The 24,636-nt window shown below is 39.0% G+C and overlaps 1 long non-coding RNA gene across 1 annotated transcript; it reads left to right on the top strand.

Annotated features, from left to right (window-relative positions):
- The first annotated feature begins 21,464 nt into the window (after nucleotides 1-21,464).
- Nucleotides 21,465-24,108, top strand: LOC118833229. Its single transcript, XR_005009302.1, has 3 exons — nucleotides 21,465-21,817; nucleotides 22,854-23,015; nucleotides 24,051-24,108. It is a non-coding gene; the product is annotated as an uncharacterized LOC118833229 (long non-coding RNA).
- Nucleotides 24,109-24,636: the final 528 nt, after the last annotated feature.

The raw sequence follows: 24,636 nt of genomic DNA, 5'->3' as shown, positions 1-24,636 counted from the left end.
CATGGGCAGAGGGTGCCAACAACAAGGAAGGGACTTAGATCATTCATGCAAAGGAAACAAGGAGGCAGGATGTGAGTGGTGTTTGGGACAGTGGTATTTTGAAAAAGTATGTGATGTTATGCTATACAAACATTGGCTGCGGATCATTGTATTATGCTGTGGCTTGCGGTAGATTACCATGTGGCACCGTGCATGGCTTTGGAATTGGTTTCTTGTGGGTTAGTGGGTTATGGCTAACGCCATGACTATTTTTGTTATGGATTTTTGTGATGTGGAATGATAATTTTTCTCTTCCATATGACATTTTTTGTGATTCAGTGCTAATTTTCTCATGGGCCATTTATTCTTCAAGGTATTTGTATTTATTTTAAATACTAAGAGAACTCGTTGACATTTTGAGCCAATGGCACAAGACCGTAAGATTCATGAAGGGATCTCAGAGATGTCAAACTTTTACGCACCCTCTTTTGGAAATGAAAACTTTGGTGTCCACAGCGGTACAGTGAATAGTTTAAGAACCCAGAGCCTTGGAATATTTTGTTGAGAATTTCCTACATTTCAAAAGATGCTGTGTGTTACAGATACAAGTAATTCATCTGTTATTCACAGTTAGGTTGAGCGCCTCTATGTATACTTGTAATGCATTTATTTGTAGGCATGTTTGGCATTGGGTGGAACATTGTTCAGTTTCTTCATTTCTAAAATGAAGATACTAATACAGTCTACTTCCTGGAGTGGTTGTGATATTCAGATAGGACATTTGTAAAACACTTTGAAAACCTGAAATGGTCATAGAAATGAGAGGTATTATTATCATTATCAGCATCGTTAATCCTATTTATTATGTGCTTATCACTACTGTGACCTCTTCCATAGAAAACCACGTAATGCTCTTGAGATGACAAGGGTGCAACTGAGGGTATTCTGTATATATAATATAATTTCTGTTACTGGATTTTTATTGTTTAAATTCATGTGATAAACAACATTGATATGGAGACTTTTGCTGTCGACTCCTAGGATGGTGTCTGAAAAGAAAATTCGGCCAGTAAAATGCTGCTGATTGAGTGAGAGAACACTTGAGGAATTGCGGGATGATCCCTGAAAAAATCAACTCACCAAGTAAAAGATTCTCCTTATTGCATCATAGAACACTTGTGATGTTATTATTCTATCGCCAAGGTAACTAACATGGGCAGAGGGTGCGAAGAAGAAGGAAGAGACGTAGAGAGATCATTCGTGCAAAGGAAACAAGGAGGCAGGATGTGGGTGGTGTTTGGGACAGTGGTATTTTGAAAAAGTATGTAATGTTATGGTATACAAACAGTGGCTGCGGATCATTGTATTATGCTGTGACTTGCGATAGATTACCATGTGGCACTGTGTCTGGCTTTGGAATTGATTTCTTGTGGGTTAGTGGGTTATGGCTAACACCACGACTATTTTTGTTATGGATTTTTGTGATGTGGAATGATAATTTTTCTCTTCCGTATGACATTTTTTGTGATTCAGTGCTAATTTTCTCATGGGCCATTTATTCTTCAAGGTATTTGTATTTATTTTAAATACTAAGAGAACTCGTTGACATTTTGAGCCAATGGCACAAGACCATAAGATGCATGAAGGGATCTCAGAGATGTCATAAATTTAACCCCCTCTTTTGCATACGAAAACTTTGGGGTCCACAGAGGTAGAGTGAAGAGTTTATGATGCCAAAGCCTTGGAATATTTTGTTGAGAATTTCCTACATTTCAAAAGATGCTGTGTACTGCCGTTACAAGGAATTCATTTGTTGTTCACACTGTTAGGTTGAGGGCCTCCAAGTATACTTGTAATTAATCAATTTGAAGTCAGGTTTGGTATTGGGTGGTACATAGTTCAGTTTCTTCATTTCTAAAATGAAGATAATAATAAAGTCTTCTTCCTGGAGTGGTTGTGATATTCAGATAGGATATTTGTAAAGCACTTTGAAAACTTGAAAGGGTCATACAAATGAGAGCTACTATTATCATTATCAGCACTGGTATTCCTATTGGTTATATGCTTACCACTACTATGACCTGTTCTATAGAAAACCATGTAATGCTCTTGAGATGACAAGGGTGCAATTGAAGGTATTCTCTCTATATAATTTTATTTCCGTTACTGGATTTTTATTGCTTAAATTCATGTGATAACCAATATTGATATTGAGACTTTTGCTGTCGAATCCTAGGATGGTGTCTGAAAAGAAAATTTGGCCAGTAAAATGCTGCTGATTGAGTGACAGAACACTTGAGGAATTGCGGGATGATCCCTGAAAAAATCAACTCACCAAGTAAAAGATTCTCCTTATTGCATCATAGAACACTTGTGATGTTATTATTCTATCGCCAAGGTAACTAACATGGGCAGAGGGTGCGAAGAAGAAGGAAGAGACGTAGAGAGATCATTCGTGCAAAGGAAACAAGGAGGCAGGATGTGGGTGGTGTTTGGGACAGTGGTATTTGAAAAAGTATGTAATGTTATGGTATACAAACAGTGGCTGCGGATCATTGTATTATGCTGTGACTTGCGATAGATTACCATGTGGCACTGTGTCTGGCTTGGAATTGATTTCTTGTGGGTTAGTGGGGTTATGGCTAACACCACGACTATTTTTGTTATGGATTTTTGTGATGTGAATGATAATTTTTCTCTTCCGTATGACATTTTTTGTGATTCAGTGCTAATTTTCTCATGGGCCATTTATTCTTCAAGGTATTTGTATTTATTTTAAATACTAAGAGAACTCGTTGACATTTTGAGCCAATGGCACAAGACCATAAGATGCATGAAGGGATCTCAGAGATGTCATAAATTTAACCCCCTCTTTTGCATACGAAAACTTTGGGGTCCACAGAGGTAGAGTGAAGAGTTTATGATGCCAAAGCCTTGGAATATTTTGTTGAGAATTTCCTACATTTCAAAAGATGCTGTGTACTGCCATTACAAGGAATTCATTTGTTGTTCACACTGTTAGGTTGAGGGCCTCCAAGTATACTTGTAATTAATCAATTTGAAGTCAGGTTTGGTATTGGGTGGTACATAGTTCAGTTTCTTCATTTCTAAAGTGAAGATAATAATAAAGTCTTCTTCCTGGAGTGGTTGTGATATTCAGATAGGATATTTGTAAAGCACTTTGAAAACTTGAAAGGGTCATACAAATGAGAGCTACTATTATCATTATCAGCACTGGTATTCCTATTGGTTATATGCTTACCACTACTATGACCTGTTCTATAGAAAACCATGTAATGCTCTTGAGATGACAAGGGTGCAATTGAAGGTATTCTCTCTATATAATTTTATTTCCGTTACTGGATTTTTATTGCTTAAATTCATGTGATAACCAATATTGATATTGAGACTTTTGCTGTCGATTCCTAGGATGGTGTCTGAAAAGAAAATTTGGCCAGTAAAATGCTGCTGATTGGGTGACAGAGCACTTGAGGAATTGCGGGATGATCTCTGAAAATATCAAGTCACCCAGTAAAAGCTACTCCTTATTGCATCATAGAACACTTGTGATGTTATTATTCTATCGCCAAGGTAACTGACATTGGTAGAGGGTGCCAACAACAAGGAAGGGACTTAGAGAGATCATTCGTGCAAAGGAAACAAGGAGGCAGGATGTGAGTTTTCTTTGGGACAGTGGTATTTTGAAAAATGTGTTGTAATGTTATGCTATACAAACATTGGCTGCGGATCATTGTATTTTGATTTGTATTGTATTGTATTGTGACTTGTGGTAGATTACCATGTGGCCCTGTTTTTGACTTTCGAATTGTGTTCTTGTGGCTTAGTGGGTTATGGCTAATGCCACGACTATTTTTGTTATGCATTTTTGTGTTGTGGAATGATAATTTTGATCTTCCATAAGACATTCTTTCTGATTCAGTGCTAATTTTCTCATGGGCCATTTATTCTTCAAGATATTTGTATTTATTTTAAATACTAAGAGAACTCGTTGACATTTTGATCCAATAGCACCACACCGTAAGATTCATAAAGGGATCTCAGAGATGTCATAAGTTTACCCACCCTCTTATGCAAACGAAAACTTTGGAGTCCACAGAGGTACAGTGAACAGTTTATGATCCCAAAGCCTTGGAATATTTTGTTGAGAATTTCATACATTTCGAAAGATGCTGCGTACTGCCGATACAAGGAATTCATCTGTTGTTCACACTGTTAGGTTGAGGGCCTCAATGTATACTTGTAATCAATCAATTTGTAGTCAGGTTTGGCATTGGGTAGAACATTGTTCAGTTTCTTCATTTCTATAATGAAGATACTAATACAGTCTTCTTCCTGGAGTTGTTGTGTTATTCAGATAGGATATTTGTAAAGCACTTTGAAAACCTGAAAGGGTCGTACAAATGAGAGTTATTATTATCATTATCAGCATTGTTATTCTTATTTATTATATGCTTATGACTACTATGACCTCTTCTATAGAAAACCATGTAATGCTCTTGAGATGACAAGGATGCAATTGAGGGTATTCTCTATATGTAATATAATTTCTTTTGCTGGTTTTTTATTCCTTAAATTCATATGATGGGGACTTCCGGGGGCGGAGGCCAGATGGCAGCTGGAAAGCAGTGAGCTCCCTGCCGAGTCCCTCCAAAAACCTATAAAAAATGGTTCTGAACCAATTCTAGAACTGCAGAACCCACAAAACAGCAGATGGAAGCAGTGCTCCAGCCCAGAATAGCCTGGATGGTCTCTGGGTGAGGTCTATCCCACAGAGAGCTGGGAGCTGGGAGCTGGGAGCCTGGTGCTGGGAGCTGGGAGTGGAGCAGAACAGAGCCCAGCGTGAGCTTCTCGGACCAACCAGAACAGGAGCCGGGCGGAGTGGGCCCTAGCACCCTGAATCAGTGAGCTGTGGCAGTTACCGGACTTCTCAACCCACAAACACCAAAGACAACAGAGAAGGTTAGTGGGAAAAGCTGCGGGAGTGGAAGGAGTTCGTGGATTCGGCCACCGCCCCCGGGGCAGCGGAGGTGGGGCAGCTACAGCTGCTGTTGCTTCCGGCCCCAGGCCCACCTGGTGGAAGGAATTAAGTGGCTGATAAGAGCAGGAGTGCGCAGCCTGCTGAAGATCTAAGCCCAGTCCGGGTTGGGGGTTCTTGGGGAAGGAGGAGTGCTGGTGTGGCAGAGGTGGCACATCCCCCCGAAACGTGGAACATCGAACTCTTTAGTCTACAAGCTAAGTAGTAGACTACAAGTAACAGCCCGCTGAAAAACTCAAGGGTCAAGTTGGTTGGGAATATGGCCAGGCAGCGAAAACACATCCAGATTCAGTCTCAGACTTTGGATTCTTTCTTTGGCGACAAAGAAGACCAACACATACAGCCTAAAGAAGTCAACAAAGTGCAAGTGCCTACACCAAAAGCCTCCCAGAAAAACATGAACTGGTCCCAGGCCATGGAAGAGCTCAAAAAGGATTTGGAAAAGCAAGTTAGAGAAGTAGAGGAAAAATTGGGAAGAGAAATGAGAAGGATGCGAGAAAACCATGAAAAACAAGTCAATGACTTGCTAAAGGAGACCCCAAAAAATACTGAAAAATACACTGAAGAAAACAACACCTTAAAAAATAGACGAACTCAAATGGCAAAAGAGCTCCTAAAAGCCCATGAGGAGAAGAATGCCTTGAAAGGCAGAATTAGCCAAATGGAAAAGGAGGTCCAACGGTCCACTGAAGAAAATACTACCTTAAAAATTAGATTGGAGCAAGTGGAAGCTAGCGACTTGATGAGAAACCAAGATATTATAAAACAGAACCAAAGCAATGAAAAAATGGAAGACAATGTGAAATATCTCCTTGGAAAAACCACTGACATGTAAAATAGATCCAGGAGAGATAATTTAAAAATCATTGGACTACCTGAAAGCCATGATCACAAAAAGAGCCTAGATATCATCTTTCAAGAAATTATCAAGGAGAACTGCCCTGATATTCTAGAGCCACAGGGCAAAATAGAAATTGAAAGAATCCACCAATCGCCTCCTGAAAAAGATCCCCAAAAGAAATCTCCTAGGAATATTGTCGCCCAATTCCAGAGGTCCCAGACGAAGGAGGAAATACTGCAAGCAGCCAGAAAGAAACAATTTGAGTACTGTGGACACCCAATCAGAAAAACTGAAGATCTGGCAGCTTCTCCATTAAGAGATCGAAGGGCTTGGAATACGATATTCCGGAGGTCAATGGAGCTAGGATTAAAACCTAGAATCACCTACCCAGCAAAACTGAGTATCATGCTGCAAGGCAAAATATGGAGTTTCAATAAAATAGAGGACTTTCAAGCTTTCTCAGTGAAAAGACCAGAGCTGAATAGAAAATTTGACATTGAAACACAAGAATCAAGAGAAGCATGAAAAAGTAAAGAAGAAAGAGAAATCGTAAGGGACTTACTAAAGTGGAACTGTTTTGTTTACATTCCTACATAGAAAGATGATGTGTATGATTCATGAGACCTCAATATCATAGTACCTGAAAAGAATATGCATATATATGTTTATGTATATATATATATGTATATATATAAGTGAATGTGCATGTATGTATATATGTATGTGTATATATATATATATATATATATAGATAGATAGAGAGACAGAGAGAGCGGATACAGTGTGAGTTGAAGATGAAGGGAAGATATCTACAAGAAATAAAATGAAATTAAGGGATGAGAGAGGAATATATTGAGAGAGGGAGATAGGGAGAGATAGAATGGGGAGGATTATCTCGCATAAAGGTGGCAAGAGGAAGCAGTTCTATGGGACGAGAGGAGAGGGCAGGTGAGGGGAGAATGAGTGAATCTTGCTCTCATCAAATTTGACCTGAGGAGGGAATACCATACATACTCAATTGGGTATTTTACCCCACAGGAAAGAAGAGGGAAGAAGATAAAAAAGGGGGGGATGATGGAGGGTAGAGCAGATGGGGGTGGAGGTAATCAAAACCAAACACTTTGGAAAGGGCACAGGGTCAAGGGAGAAAATTCAATAAAGGGGGATGGGTTGGGAAGGAGCAAAATATAGTTAGTTTTTCACAACATGAGCATTGTGGAAGGGTTATACATAATGATACACATGTGGCCTATGTTGAATTGCTTGACTTCTTAGGGAGGGTGGGTGGGAATGGAAGAGGGGAGAGAATTTGGAACTCAAAGTTTTAAAAACAGATGTTCAAAAACAAAAAAAAAAGTTTTTGCATGCAACTAGAAAATAAGATACTCAGGCAATGGGGCATAGAACTTTATCTTGCTCTACAAGAAAGGAAGGGAAAAGGGGATGGGAGGGGCGTGGTGTGACAGAAGGGAGGGCTGAATGGGGAACAGGGCAACCAGAATATACGTCATGTTGGAGTGGGGGGGAGGGTAGAAATGGGGAGAAAATTTATAATTCAAACTCTTGTGAAAATCAATGCTGAAAACTAAATATGTTAAATAAATAAATTTAAAAAATTCATATGATAACCAATATTGATATTGAGACTTTTGCTGTCGAATCCTAGGATGGTGTCTGAAAAGAAAATTCGACCAGTTAAATGCTGCTGATTGAGTGACAGAACACTTGAGAAATCGCGGGATGATCTCTGAAGAAATCAACTCACCCAGTAAAAGTTGCTCCTTATTGCATCATAGAACAATTGTGATGTTATTATTCTATCGCCAAGGTAACTGACATGGGCAGAGGGTGCCAACAACAAGGAAGGGACTTAGATCATTCGTGCAAAGGAAACAAGGAGGCAGGATGTGGGTGGTGTTTGGGACAGTGGTATTTTGAAAAAGTATGTAATGTTATGGTATACAAACAGTGGCTGCGGATCATTGTATTATGCTGTGACTTGCGATAGATTACCATGTGGCACTGTGTCTGGCTTTGGAATTGATTTCTTGTGGGTTAGTGGGTTATGGCTAACACCACGACTATTTTTGTTATGGATTTTTGTGATGTGGAATGATAATTTTTCTCTTCCGTATGACATTTTTTGTGATTCAGTGCTAATTTTCTCATGGGCCATTTATTCTTCAAGGTATTTGTATTTATTTTAAATACTAAGAGAACTCGTTGACATTTTGAGCCAATGGCACAAGACCATAAGATGCATGAAGGGATCTCAGAGATGTCATAAATTTAACCCCCTCTTTTGCATACGAAAACTTTGGGGTCCACAGAGGTAGAGTGAAGAGTTTATGATGCCAAAGCCTTGGAATATTTTGTTGAGAATTTCCTACATTTCAAAAGATGCTGTGTACTGCCGTTACAAGGAATTCATTTGTTGTTCACACTGTTAGGTTGAGGGCCTCCAAGTATACTTGTAATTAATCAATTTGAAGTCAGGTTTGGTATTGGGTGGTACATAGTTCAGTTTCTTCATTTCTAAAATGAAGATAATAATAAAGTCTTCTTCCTGGAGTGGTTGTGATATTCAGATAGGATATTTGTAAAGCACTTTGAAAACTTGAAAGGGTCATACAAATGAGAGCTACTATTATCATTATCAGCACTGGTATTCCTATTGGTTATATGCTTACCACTACTATGACCTGTTCTATAGAAAACCATGTAATGCTCTTGAGATGACAAGGGTGCAACTGAGGGTATTCTCTCTATATAATTTTATTTCCGTTACTGGATTTTTATTGCTTAAATTCATGTGATAACCAATATTGATATTGAGACTTTTGCTGTCGATTCCTAGGATGGTGTCTGAAAAGAAAATTTGGCCAGTAAAATGCTGCTGATTGGGTGACAGAGCACTTGAGGAATTGCGGGATGATCTCTGAAAATATCAAGTCACCCAGTAAAAGCTACTCCTTATTGCATCATAGAACACTTGTGATGTTATTATTCTATCGCCAAGGTAACTGACATTGGTAGAGGGTGCCAACAACAAGGAAGGGACTTAGAGAGATCATTCGTGCAAAGGAAACAAGGAGGCAGGATGTGAGTTTTGTTTGGGACAGTGGTATTTTGAAAAAAGTGTTGTAATGTTATGCTATACAAACATTGGCTGCGGATCATTGTATTTTGATTTGTATTGTATTGTATTGTGACTTGTGGTAGATTACCATGTGGCCCTGTTTTTGACTTTCGAATTGTGTTCTTGTGGCTTAGTGGGTTATGGCTAATGCCACGACTCTTTTTGTTATGCATTTTTGTGTTGTGGAATGATAATTTTGATCTTCCATAAGACATTCTTTCTGATTCAGTGCTAATTTTCTCATGGGCCATTTATTCTTCAAGATATTTGTATTTATTTTAAATACTAAGAGAACTCGTTGACATTTTGATCCAATAGCACCACACCGTAAGATTCATAAAGGGATCTCAGAGATGTCATAAGTTTACCCACCCTCTTTTGCAAACGAAAACTTTGGAGTCCACAGAGGTACAGTGAACAGTTTATGATCCCAAAGCCTTGGAATATTTTGTTGAGAATTTCATACATTTCGAAAGATGCTGCGTACTGCCGATACAAGGAATTCATCTGTTGTTCACACTGTTAGGTTGAGGGCCTCAATGTATACTTGTAATCAATCAATTTGTAGTCAGGTTTGGCATTGGGTAGAACATTGTTCAGTTTCTTCATTTCTATAATGAAGATACTAATACAGTCTTCTTCCTGGAGTTGTTGTGTTATTCAGATAGGATATTTGTAAAGCACTTTGAAAACCTGAAAGGGTCGTACAAATGAGAGTTATTATTATCATTATCAGCATTGTTATTCTTATTTATTATATGCTTATGACTACTATGACCTCTTCTATAGAAAACCATGTAATGCTCTTGAGATGACAAGGATGCAATTGAGGGTATTCTCTATATGTAATATAATTTCTTTTGCTGGTTTTTTATTCCTTAAATTCATATGATGGGGACTTCCGGGGGCGGAGGCCAGATGGCAGCTGGAAAGCAGTGAGCTCCCTGCCGAGTCCCTCCAAAAACCTATAAAAAATGGTTCTGAAGCAATTCTAGAACTGCAGAACCCACAAAACAGCAGATGGAAGCAGTGCTCCAGCCCAGAATAGCCTGGATGGTCTCTGGGTGAGGTCTATCCAACAGAGAGCTGGGAGCTGGGAGCTGGGAGCCTGGTGCTGGGAGCTGGGAGTGGAGCAGAACAGAGCCCAGCGTGAGCTTCTCGGACCAACCAGAACAGGAGCCGGGCGGAGTGGGCCCTAGCACCCTGAATCAGTGAGCTGTGGCAGTTACCGGACTTCTCAACCCACAAACACCAAAGACAACAGAGAAGGTTAGTGGGAAAAGCTGCGGGAGTGGAAGGAGTTCGTGGATTCGGCCACCGCCCCCGGGGCAGCGGAGGTGGGGCAGCTACAGCTGCTGTTGCTTCCGGCCCCAGGCCCACCTGGTGGAAGGAATTAAGTGGCTGATAAGAGCAGGAGTGCGCAGCCTGCTGAAGATCTAAGCCCAGTCCGGGTTGGGGGTTCTTGGGGAAGGAGGAGTGCTGGTGTGGCAGAGGTGGCACATCCCCCCGAAACGTGGAACATCGAACTCTTTAGTCTACAAGCTAAGTAGTAGACTACAAGTAACAGCCCGCTGAAAAACTCAAGGGTCAAGTTGGTTGGGAATATGGCCAGGCAGCGAAAACACATCCAGATTCAGTCTCAGACTTTGGATTCTTTCTTTGGCGACAAAGAAGACCAACACATACAGCCTAAAGAAGTCAACAAAGTGCAAGTGCCTACACCAAAAGCCTCCCAGAAAAACATGAACTGGTCCCAGGCCATGGAAGAGCTCAAAAAGGATTTGGAAAAGCAAGTTAGAGAAGTAGAGGAAAAATTGGGAAGAGAAATGAGAAGGATGCGAGAAAACCATGAAAAACAAGTCAATGACTTGCTAAAGGAGACCCCAAAAAATACTGAAAAATACACTGAAGAAAACAACACCTTAAAAAATAGACGAACTCAAATGGCAAAAGAGCTCCTAAAAGCCCATGAGGAGAAGAATGCCTTGAAAGGCAGAATTAGCCAAATGGAAAAGGAGGTCCAACGGTCCACTGAAGAAAATACTACCTTAAAAATTAGATTGGAGCAAGTGGAAGCTAGCGACTTGATGAGAAACCAAGATATTATAAAACAGAACCAAAGCAATGAAAAAATGGAAGACAATGTGAAATATCTCCTTGGAAAAACCACTGACATGTAAAATAGATCCAGGAGAGATAATTTAAAAATCATTGGACTACCTGAAAGCCATGATCACAAAAAGAGCCTAGATATCATCTTTCAAGAAATTATCAAGGAGAACTGCCCTGATATTCTAGAGCCACAGGGCAAAATAGAAATTGAAAGAATCCACCAATCGCCTCCTGAAAAAGATCCCCAAAAGAAATCTCCTAGGAATATTGTCGCCCAATTCCAGAGGTCCCAGACGAAGGAGGAAATACTGCAAGCAGCCAGAAAGAAACAATTTGAGTACTGTGGACACCCAATCAGAAAAACTGAAGATCTGGCAGCTTCTCCATTAAGAGATCGAAGGGCTTGGAATACGATATTCCGGAGGTCAATGGAGCTAGGATTAAAACCTAGAATCACCTACCCAGCAAAACTGAGTATCATGCTGCAAGGCAAAATATGGAGTTTCAATAAAATAGAGGACTTTCAAGCTTTCTCAGTGAAAAGACCAGAGCTGAATAGAAAACTTGACATTGAAACACAAGAATCAAGAGAAGCATGAAAAAGTAAAGAAGAAAGAGAAATCGTAAGGGACTTACTAAAGTGGAACTGTTTTGTTTACATTCCTACATAGAAAGATGATGTGTATGATTCATGAGACCTCAATATCATAGTACCTGAAAAGAATATACATATATATGTTTATGTATATATATATGTATATATATATAAGTGAATGTGCATGTATGTATATATGTATGTGTATATATATATATATTTATATAGATAGATAGAGAGACAGAGAGAGCAGATACAGTGTGAGTTGAAGATGAAGGGAAGATATCTACAAGAAATAAAATGAAATTAAGGGATGAGAGAGGAATATATTGAGAGAGGGAGATAGGGAGAGATAGAATGGGGAGCATTATCTCGCATAAAGGTGGCAAGAGGAAGCAGTTCTATGGGACGAGAGGAGAGGGCAGGTGAGGGGAGAATGAGTGAATCTTACTCTCATCAAATTTGACTTGAGGAGGGAATACCATACATACTCAATTGGGTATTTTACCCCACAGGAAAGAAGAGGGAAGAAGATAAAAAAGGGGGGGATGATGGAGGGTAGAGCAGATGGGGGTGGAGGTAATCAAAACCAAACACTTTGGAAAAGGCACAGGGTCAAGGGAGAAAATTCAATAAAGGGGGATGGGTTGGGAAGGAGCAAAATATAGTTAGTTTTTCACAACATGAGCATTGTGGAAGGGTTATACATAATGATACACATGTGGCCTATGTTGAATTGCTTGACTTCTTAGGGAGGGTGGGTGGAAATGGAAGAGGGGAGAGAATTTGGAACGCAAAGTTTTAAAACAGATGTTCAAAAACAAAAAAAAAAGTTTTTGCATGCAACTAGAAAATAAGATACTCAGGCAATGGGGCATAGAACTTTATCTTGCTCTACAAGAAAGGAAGGGAAAAGGGGATGGGAGGGGCGTGGTGTGACAGAAGGGAGGGCTGAATGGGGAACAGGGCAACCAGAATATACGTCATGTTGGAGTGGGGGGGAGGGTAGAAATGGGGAGAAAATTTATAATTCAAACTCTTGTGAAAATCAATGCTGAAAACTAAATATGTTAAATAAATAAATTAAAAAAATTCATATGATAACCAATATTGATATTGAGACTTTTGCTGTCGAATCCTAGGATGGTGTCTGAAAAGAAAATTCGGCCAGTAAATGCTGCTGATTGAGTGACAGAACACTTGAGAAATCGCGGGATGATCTCTGAAGAAATCAACTCACCCAGTAAAAGTTGCTCCTTATTGCATCATAGAACAATTGTGATGTTATTATTCTATCGCCAAGGTAACTGACATGGGCAGAGGGTGCCAACAACAAGGAAGGGACTTAGATCATTCATGCAAAGGAAACAAGGAGGCAGGATGTGAGTGGTGTTTGGGACAGTGGTATTTTGAAAAAGTATGTGATGTTATGCTATACAAACATTGGCTGCGGATCATTGTATTATGCTGTGGCTTGCGGTAGATTACCATGTGGCACCGTGCATGGCTTTGGAATTGGTTTCTTGTGGGTTAGTGGGTTATGGCTAACGCCATGACTATTTTTGTTATGGATTTTTGTGATGTGGAATGATAATTTTTCTCTTCCATATGACATTTTTTGTGATTCAGTGCTAATTTTCTCATGGGCCATTTATTCTTCAAGGTATTTGTATTTATTTTAAATACTAAGAGAACTCGTTGACATTTTGAGCCAATGGCACAAGACCGTAAGATTCATGAAGGGATCTCAGAGATGTCAAACTTTTACGCACCCTCTTTTGGAAATGAAAACTTTGGTGTCCACAGCGGTACAGTGAATAGTTTAAGAACCCAGAGCCTTGGAATATTTTGTTGAGAATTTCCTACATTTCAAAAGATGCTGTGTGTTACAGATACAAGTAATTCATCTGTTATTCACAGTTAGGTTGAGCGCCTCTATGTATACTTGTAATGCATTTATTTGTAGGCATGTTTGGCATTGGGTGGAACATTGTTCAGTTTCTTCATTTCTAAAATGAAGATACTAATACAGTCTACTTCCTGGAGTGGTTGTGATATTCAGATAGGACATTTGTAAAACACTTTGAAAACCTGAAATGGTCATAGAAATGAGAGGTATTATTATCATTATCAGCATCGTTAATCCTATTTATTATGTGCTTATCACTACTGTGACCTCTTCCATAGAAAACCACGTAATGCTCTTGAGATGACAAGGGTGCAACTGAGGGTATTCTGTATATATAATATAATTTCTGTTACTGGATTTTTATTGTTTAAATTCATGTGATAAACAACATTGATATGGAGACTTTTGCTGTCGACTCCTAGGATGGTGTCTGAAAAGAAAATTCGGCCAGTAAAATGCTGCTGATTGAGTGAGAGAACACTTGAGGAATTGCGGGATGATCCCTGAAAAAATCAACTCACCAAGTAAAAGATTCTCCTTATTGCATCATAGAACACTTGTGATGTTATTATTCTATCGCCAAGGTAACTAACATGGGCAGAGGGTGCGAAGAAGAAGGAAGAGACGTAGAGAGATCATTCGTGCAAAGGAAACAAGGAGGCAGGATGTGGGTGGTGTTTGGGACAGTGGTATTTTGAAAAAGTATGTAATGTTATGGTATACAAACAGTGGCTGCGGATCATTGTATTATGCTGTGACTTGCGATAGATTACCATGTGGCACTGTGTCTGGCTTTGGAATTGATTTCTTGTGGGTTAGTGGGTTATGGCTAACACCACGACTATTTTTGTTATGGATTTTTGTGATGTGGAATGATAATTTTTCTCTTCCATATGACATTTTTTGTGATTCAGTGCTAATTTTCTCATGGGCCATTTATTCTTCAAGGTATTTGTATTTATTTTAAATACTAAGAGAACTCGTTGACATTTTGAGCCAATGGCACAAGACCATAAGATGCATGAAGGGATCTCAGAGATGTCATAAATTTACCCCCCTCTTTTGCATACGAAAACTTTGGGGTCCACAGAGGTAGAGTGAAGAGTTTATGATTCCAAAGCCTTGGAATATTTTGTTGAGAATTTCCTACATTTCAAAAGATGCTGTGTACTGCCGTTACAAGGAATTCATTTGTTGTTCACACTGTTAGGTTGAGGGCCTCCAAGTATACTTGTAATTAATCAATTTGAAGTCAGGTTTGGTATTGGGTGGTACATAGTTCAGTTTCTTCATTTCTAAAATGAAGATAATAATAAAGTCTTCTTCCGGGGGTGGTTGTGATATTCAGATAGGATATTTGTAAAGCACTTTGAAAACTTGAAAGGGTCATACAAATGAGAGCTACTATTATCATTATCAGCACTGGTATTCCTATTGGTTATATGCTTACCACTACTATGACCTGTTCTATAGACTTAGGATGGTGTCTGAAAAGAAAATTTGGCCAGTAAAATGCTGCTGATTGGGTGACAGAGCACTTGAGGAATTGCGGGATGATCTCTGAAAATATCAAGTCACCCAGTAAAAGCTACTCCTTATTGCATCATAGAACACTTGTGATGTTATTATTCTATCGCCAAGGTAACTGACATTGGTAGAGGGTGCCAACAACAAGGAAGGGACTTAGAGAGATCATTCGTGCAAAGGAAACAAGGAGGCAGGATGTGAGTTTTGTTTGATACAGTGGTATTTTGAAAAAAGTGTTGTAATGTTATCCTATACAAACATTGGCTGCGAATCATTGTATTTTTATTTGTATTGTATTGTATTGTGACTTGTGGTAGATTACCATGTGGCCCTGTTTTTGACTTTCGAATTGTGTTCTTGTCGCTTAGTGGGTTATGGCTAATGCCACGACTATTTTTGTTATGCATTTTTGTGATGTGGAATGATAATTTTTCTCTTCCATATGACATTTTTTGTGATTCAGTGCTAATTTTCTCATGGGCCATTTATTCTTCAAGGTATTTGTATTTATTTTAAATACTAAGAGAACTCGTTGACATTTTGAGCCAATGGCACAAGACCATAAGATGCATGAAGGGATCTCAGAGATGTCATAAATTTAACCCCCTCTTTTGCATACGAAAACTTTGGGGTCCACAGAGGCAGAGTGAAGAGTTTATGATGCCAAAGCCTTGGAATATTTTGTTGAGAATTTCCTACATTTCAAAAGATGCTGTGTACTGCCATTACAAGGAATTCATTTGTTGTTCACACTGTTAGGTTGAGGGCCTCCAAGTATACTTGTAATTAATCAATTTGAAGTCAGGTTTGGTATTGGGTGGTACATAGTTCAGTTTCTTCATTTCTAAAGTGAAGATAATAATAAAGTCTTCTTCCTGGAGTGGTTGTGATATTCAGATAGGATATTTGTAAAGCACTTTGAAAACTTGAAAGGCTCATACAAATGAGAGCTACTATTATCATTATCAGCACTGGTATTCCTATTGGTTATATGCTTACCACTACTATGACCTGTTCTATAGAAAACCATGTAATGCTCTTGAGATGACAAGGGTGCAATTGAAGGTATTCTCTCTATATAATTTTATTTCCGTTACTGGATTTTTATTGCTTAAATTCATGTGATAACCAATATTGATATTGAGACTTTTGCTGTCGATTCCTAGGATGGTGTCTGAAAAGAAAATTTGGCCAGTAAAATGCTGCTGATTGGGTGACAGAGCACTTGAGGAATTGCGGGATGATCTCTGAAAATATCAAGTCACCCAGTAAAAGCTACTCCTTATTGCATCATAGAACACTTGTGATGTTATTATTCTATCGCCAAGGTAACTGACATTGGTAGAGGGTGCCAACAACAAGGAAGGGACTTAGAGAGATCATTCGTGCAAAGGAAACAAGGAGGCAGGATGTGAGTTTTCTTTGGGACAGTGGTATTTTGAAAAAGTGTTGTAATGTTATGCTATACAAACATTGGCTGCGGATCATTGTATTTTGATTTGTATTGTATTGTATTGTGACTTGTGGTAGATTACCATGTGGCCCTGTTTTTGACTTTCGAATTGTGTTCTTGTGGCTTAGTGGGTTATGGCTAATGCCACGACTATTTTTGTTATGCATTTTTGTGTTGTGGAATGATAATTTTGATCTTCCATAAGACATTCTTTCTGATTCAGTGCTAATTTTCTCATGGGCCATTTATTCTTCAAGATATTTGTATTTATTTTAAATACTAAGAGAACTCGTTGACATTTTGATCCAATAGCACCACACCGTAAGATTCATAAAGGGATCTCAGAGATGTCATAAGTTTACCCACCCTCTTTTGCAAACGAAAACTTTGGAGTCCACAGAGGTACAGTGAACAGTTTATGATCCCAAAGCCTTGGAATATTTTGTTGAGAATTTCATACATTTCGAAAGATGCTGCGTACTGCCGATACAAGGAATTCATCTGTTGTTCACACTGTTAGGTTGAGGGCCTCAATGTATACTTGTAATCAATCAATTTGTAGTCAGGTTTGGCATTGGGTAGAACATTGTTCAGTTTCTTCATTTCTATAATGAAGATACTAATACAGTCTTCTTCCTGGAGTTGTTGTGTTATTCAGATAGGATATTTGTAAAGCACTTTGAAAACCTGAAAGGGTCGTACAAATGAGAGTTATTATTATCATTATCAGCATTGTTATTCTTATTTATTATATGCTTATGACTACTATGACCTCTTCTATAGAAAACCATGTAATGCTCTTGAGATGACAAGGATGCAATTGAGGGTATTCTCTATATGTAATATAATTTCTTTTGCTGGTTTTTTATTCCTTAAATTCATATGATGGGGACTTCCGGGGGCGGAGCCCAGATGGCAGCTGGAAAGCAGTGAGCTCCCTGCCGAGTCCCTCCAAAAACCTATAAAAAATGGTTCTGAACCAATTCTAGAACTGCAGAACCCACAAAACAGCAGATGGAAGCAGTGCTCCAGCCCAGAATAGCCTGGATGGTCTCTGGGTGAGGTCTATCCCACAGAGAGCTGGGAGCTGGGAGCTGGGAGCCTGGTGCTGGGAGCTGGGAGTGGAGCAGAACAGAGCCCAGCATGAGCTTCTCGGACCAACCAGAACAGGAGCCGGGCGGAGTGGGCCCTAGCACCCTGAATCAGTGAGCTGTGGCAGTTACCGGACTTCTCAACCCACAAACACCAAAGACAACAGAGAAGGTTAGTGGGAAAAGCTGCGGGAGTGGAAGGAGTTCGTGGATTCGGCCACCGCCCCCGGGGCAGCGGAGGTGGGGCAGCTACAGCTGCTGTTGCTTCCGGCCCCAGGCCCACCTGGTGGAAGGAATTAAGTGGCTGATAAGAGCAGGAGTGCGCAGCCTGCTGAAGATCTAAGCCCAGTCCGGGTTGGGGGTTCTTGGGGAAGGAGGAGTGCTGGTGTGGCAGAGGTGGCACACCCCCCCGAAACGTGGAACATCGAACTCTTTAGTCTACAAGCTAAGTAGTAGACTACAAGTAACAGCCCGCTGAAAAACTCAAGGGTCAAGTTGGTTGGGAATATGGCCAGGCAGCGAAAACACATCCAGATTCAGTCTCAGACTTTGGATTCTTTCTTTGGCGACAAAGAAGACCAAAACATACAGCCTAAAGAAGTCAACAAAGTGCAAGTGCCTACACCAAAAGCCTCCCAGAAAAACATGAACTGGTCCCAGGCCATGGAAGAGCTCAAAAAGGATTTGGAAAAGCAAGTTAGAGAAGTAGAGGAAAAATTGGGAAGAGAAATGAGAAGGATGCGAGAAAACCATGAAAAACAAGTCAATGACTTGCTAAAGGAGACCCAAAAAAAATACTGAAAAATACACTGAAGAAAACAACACCTTAAAAAATAGACGAACTCAAATGGCAAAAGAGCTCCTAAAAGCCCATGAGGAGAAGAATGCCTTGAAAGGCAGAATTAGCCAAATGGAAAAGGAGGTCCAACGGTCCACTGAAGAAAATACTACCTTAAAAATTAGATTGGACAAAGTGGAAGCTAGCGACTTGATGAGAAACCAAGATATTATAAAACAGAACCAAAGCAATGAAAAAATGGAAGACAATGTGAAATATCTCCTTGGAAAAACCACTGACATGTAAAATAGATCCAGGAGAGATAATTTAAAAATCATTGGACTACCTGAAAGCCATGATCACAAAAAGAGCCTAGATATCATCTTTCAAGAAATTATCAAGGAGAACTGCCCTGATATTCTAGAGCCACAGGGCAAAATAGAAATTGAAAGAATCCACCAATCGCCTCCTGAAAAAGATCCCCAAAAGAAATCTCCTAGGAATATTGTCGCCCAATTCCAGAGCTCCCAGACGAAGGAGGAAATACTGCAAGCAGCCAGAAAGAAACAATTTGAGTACTGTGGACACCCAATCAGAAAAACTGAAGATCTGGCAGCTTCTCCATTAAGAGATCGAAGGGCTTGGAATACGATATTCCGGAGGTCAATGGAGCTAGGATTAAAACCTAGAATCACCTACCCAGCAAAACTGAGTATCATGCTGCAAGGCAAAATATGGAGTTTCAATAAAATAGAGGACTTTCAAGCTTTCTCAGTGAAAAGACCAGAGCTGAATAGAAAACTTGACATTGAAACACAAGAATCAAGAGAAGCATGAAAAAGTAAAGAAGAAAGAGAAATCGTAAGGGACTTACTAAAGTGGAACTGTTTTGTTTACATTCCTACATAGAAAGATGATGTGTATGATTCATGAGACCTCAATATCATAGTACCTGAAAAGAATATACATATATATGTTTATGTATATATATATGTATATATATATAAGTGAATGTGCATGTATGTATATATGTATGTGTATATATATATATATATTTATATAGATAGATAGAGAGACAGAGAGAGCAGATACAGTGTGAGTTGAAGATGAAGGGAAGATATCTACAAGAAATAAAATGAAATTAAGGGATGAGAGAGGAATATATTGAGAGAGGGAGATAGGGAGAGATAGAATGGGGAGCATTATCTCGCATAAAGGTGGCAAGAGGAAGCAGTTCTATGGGACGAGAGGAGAGGGCAGGTGAGGGGAGAATGAGTGAATCTTGCTCTCATCAAATTTGACCTGAGGAGGGAATACCATACATACTCAATTGGGTATTTTACCCCACAGGAAAGAAGAGGGATGAAGATAAAAAAGGGGGGGATGATGGAGGGTAGAGCAGATGGGGGTGGAGGTAATCAAAACCAAACACTTTGGAAAGGGCACAGGGTCAAGGGAGAAAATTCAATAAAGGGGGATGGGTTGGGAAGGAGCAAAATATAGTTAGTTTTTCACAACATGAGCATTGTGGAAGGGTTATACATAATGATACACATGTGGCCTATGTTGAATTGCTTGACTTCTTAGGGAGGGTGGGTGGGAATGGAAGAGGGGAGAGAATTTGGAACTCAAAGTTTTAAAAACAGATGTTCAAAAACAAAAAAAAAAGTTTTTGCATGCAACTAGAAAATAAGATACTCAGGCAATGGGGCATAGAACTTTATCTTGCTCTACAAGAAAGGAAGGGAAAAGGGGATGGGAGGGGCGTGGTGTGACAGAAGGGAGGGCTGAATGGGGAACAGGGCAACCAGAATATACGTCATGTTGGAGTGGGGGGGAGGGTAGAAATGGGGAGAAAATTTATAATTCAAACTCTTGTGAAAATCAATGCTGAAAACTAAATATGTTAAATAAATAAATTAAAAAATTCATATGATAACCAATATTGATATTGAGACTTTTGCTGTCGAATCCTAGGATGGTGTCTGAAAAGAAAATTCAGCCATTGAAAAGCTGCTGATTGAGTGACAGAACACTTGAGAAATCGCGGGATGATCTCTGAAAAAATCAACTCACCCAGTAAAAGTTGCTCCTTATTGCATCATAGAACAATTGTGATGTTACTATTCTATCGCCAAGGTAACGAACATGGGCAGAGGGTGCTAACAGCAAGTAAGGGACTTAGAGAGATCATTCCTGAAAAGGAAATAAGTAGGCAGGATGTGGGTGGTGTTTGGGAGATGTGGGATTTTGAAGAAGTATGTAATGTTATGCTGTACAAACTTTGGCTGCGGATCATTGTATTATGCTGTGATTTGGGATAGATTACCATGTGGCAATGTGTCTGGCTTTGGAATTGGTTTCTTGTGAGTTAGTGGGTTATGGGTAATGTCACGACTATTTTAGTTAGGGAAATTTGTGTTGGGGAATGATAAATTTGATCTTCCATAAGACATTAATTCAGAATCGGCGCTAAATTTCTCATGGGCCATTTATTCTTCAACATTATTATATTTATTTTAAATACTTAGAGAACTGGTTGATATTTTCAGCCAATGGCACAAGACCATAAGATTCATGAAGGCATCTCAGAGATGTCATAATTTAACCACCCTCTTTTGCAAACGCAAACTTTGGGGTCCATAGAGGAAGAGTGAATATTTGAAGATCCCATAGCCTTGGAACATTTTGTTGAGGATTGCATACATTTCAAAAAGTGTTGTGTGCTAGAGATACAAAAATTCATCCGTTGTTCACACTCTTAGGTTGAGGGCCTCAATGTATACTTGGAATCAATCTATTTGTAGGTAGGTTTGGCATTGTGTGGAACATTTTTCATCGTCTTCATTTATGAAATGAAGATATTAGTACAGTCTACTTCATGGAGTGGTTGTGATATTCAGATAGGATATTTGTAAAGCACTTTGAAAACCTGAAAGGGTCATACAAATGAGATCTATTATTATTATTATTAACTGCATTGTTATTCCTATTTATTATATGCTTATCACTAGTGTCACCTCTTCCATAGAAAACCATGTAATGCTCTTGAGATGACAAGGGTGCAATTGAGGGTATACTCTATATATAATATAATTTGTATTAGTGGATTTTTATTGCTTCACTTCATGTGATAATCAATATTGATACTGAAACTTTTGCTGTCAAATCCTAGGATGCTGTCTGAAAAGAAAATTCGGCCAGTAAAAAGCTGCTGATTGAATGACAGTGCACTTGAGAAATGGCGGGATGATCTCTGAAAAAATCACCTCACCCAGTAAAAGCTGCTCCTTATTGCATCATAGAACACTTGTGATGTTACTATTCTATCGCCAAGGTAACGAACATGGGCAGAGGGTGCTAACAGCAAGTAAGGGACTTAGAGAGATCATTCCTGAAAAGGAAATAAGTAGGCAGGATGTGGGTGGTGTTTGGGAGATGTGGGATTTTGAAGAAGTATGTAATGTTATGCTGTACAAACTTTGGCTGCGGATCATTGTATTATGCTGTGATTTGGGATAGATTACCATGTGGCAATGTGTCTGGCTTTGGAATTGGTTTCTTGTGAGTTAGTGGGTTATGGGTAATGTCACGACTATTTTAGTTAGGGAAATTTGTGTTGGGGAATGATAAATTTGATCTTCCATAAGACATTAATTCAGAATCGGCGCTAAATTTCTCATGGGCCATTTATTCTTCAACATTATTATATTTATTTTAAATACTTAGAGAACTGGTTGATATTTTCAGCCAATGGCACAAGACCATAAGATTCATGAAGGCATCTCAGAGATGTCATAATTTAACCACCCTCTTTTGCAAACGCAAACTTTGGGGTCCATAGAGGAAGAGTGAATATTTGAAGATCCCATAGCCTTGGAACATTTTGTTGAGGATTGCATACATTTCAAAAAGTGTTGTGTGCTAGAGATACAAAAATTCATCCGTTGTTCACACTCTTAGGTTGAGGGCCTCAATGTATACTTGGAATCAATCTATTTGTAGGTAGGTTTGGCATTGTGTGGAACATTTTTCATCGTCTTCATTTATGAAATGAAGATATTAGTACAGTCTACTTCATGGAGTGGTTGTGATATTCAGATAGGATATTTGTAAAGCACTTTGAAAACCTGAAAGGGTCATACAAATGAGATCTATTATTATTATTATTAACTGCATTGTTATTCCTATTTATTATATGCTTATCACTAGTGTCACCTCTTCCATAGAAAACCATGTAATGCTCTTGAGATGACAAGGGTGCAATTGAGGGTATACTCTATATATAATATAATTTGTATTAGTGGATTTTTATTGCTTCACTTCATGTGATAATCAATATTGATACTGAAACTTTTGCTGTCAAATCCTAGGATGCTGTCTGAAAAGAAAATTCGGCCAGTAAAAAGCTGCTGATTGAATGACAGTGCACTTGAGAAATGGCGGGATGATCTCTGAAAAAATCACCTCACCCAGTAAAAGCTGCTCCTTATTGCATCATAGAACACTTGTGATGTTACTATTCTATCGCCAAGGTAACGAACATGGGCAGAGGGTGCTAACAGCAAGTAAGGGACTTAGAGAGATCATTCCTGAAAAGGAAATAAGTAGGCAGGATGTGGGTGGTGTTTGGGACAGTGGTATTTTGAAAAAGTATGTAATGTTATGCTATACAAACATTGGCTGCGGATCATTGTATTATGCTGTGATTTGCAGTAGATTACCATGTGGCACTGTGTCGTGCTTTGGAATTGGTTTCTTGTGGGTTAGTGGGTTATGGCTAATGCCACGGCTATTTTTGTTATGGACATTGTGTTGGTGAATGATAATTTTTTTCTTCCGTAAGACCTTCATTGTGATTCAGTGCTAATTTTCTCATGGGCCATTTTTTCTTCAAGATATTTGTATTTATTTTAAATACTTAGAGAACTCGTTGACATTTTGCGCCAATAGCACAAGAGCATAAGATTCATGAAAGGATCTCAGAGATGTCATAAGTTTATCCTCCCTCTTTTGCAAACGAAAAGTTTTGGTTCCACACTGGTACAGTGAATAGCTTAAGATCCCATAGCCTTGGAATATTTTGTTGAGAATTTCATACATTTCAGAAGATGGTGTGTGCTACAGGTACAAAAATTCATCCGTTGTTCACACTCTTAGGTTGAGGGCCTCAATGTATACTTGGAATCAATCTATTTGTAGGTAGGTTTGGCATTGTGTGGAACATTTTTCATCGTCTTCATTTATGAAATGAAGATATTAGTACAGTCTACTTCATGGAGTGGTTGTGATATTCAGATAGGATATTTGTAAAGCACTTTGAAAACCTGAAAGGGTCATACAAATGAGATCTATTATTATTATTATTAACTGCATTGTTATTCCTATTTATTATATGCTTATCACTAGTGTCACCTCTTCCATAGAAAACCATGTAATGCTCTTGAGATGACAAGGGTGCAATTGAGGGTATACTCTATATATAATATAATTTGTATTAGTGGATTTTTATTGCTTCACTTCATGTGATAATCAATATTGATACTGAAACTTTTGCTGTCAAATCCTAGGATGCTGTCTGAAAAGAAAATTCGGCCAGTAAAAAGCTGCTGATTGAATGACAGTGCACTTGAGCGATCGCGGGATGATCTCTGAAAACATCAACTCACCCAGTACATGCTGCTCCTTATTGCATCATAGAACACTTGTGATGTTATTATTCTATCACCAAGGTAACTAACATGGGCTGAGGATGCTAACAGCAAGGAAGGGACATAGAGAGATCATTTGTGAAAAGGAAAGAAGGAGGCAGGATGTGGGTGGTGTTTGAGACAGTGGTATTTTGAAAAAGTATGTAATGTTATGCTATAACAAACATTGGCTGCGAATCATTGTATTATGGTGTGATTTGTGCTAGATTACCATGTGGCAGATTACCTATGTTCATTTTCTACTGCTCTGTCATTACTGTTCTATTTACATTGTTGTACTCACTGTTTATATTGTTCTCCTGGCTCTGCTTGTTTCACTCTGCACTAGAGTTCATATAGGTCTTTCTGTTTTCTACATTCATCATAATTGTCATTTCTTACAACACAATAATATTCCAAACCATTCCCACACTACATTTTGTTTACTCATTCCTTCATCAAGACA

This window comes from Trichosurus vulpecula (assembly GCF_011100635.1).
Source record: "Trichosurus vulpecula isolate mTriVul1 chromosome X unlocalized genomic scaffold, mTriVul1.pri SUPER_X_unloc_5, whole genome shotgun sequence".
Classification (NCBI taxonomy): domain Eukaryota; kingdom Metazoa; phylum Chordata; class Mammalia; order Diprotodontia; family Phalangeridae; genus Trichosurus; species Trichosurus vulpecula.
The sequence above is the reverse complement of the archived record's forward strand: the minus strand, read 5'-3'. Positions and strand labels throughout refer to the sequence as shown.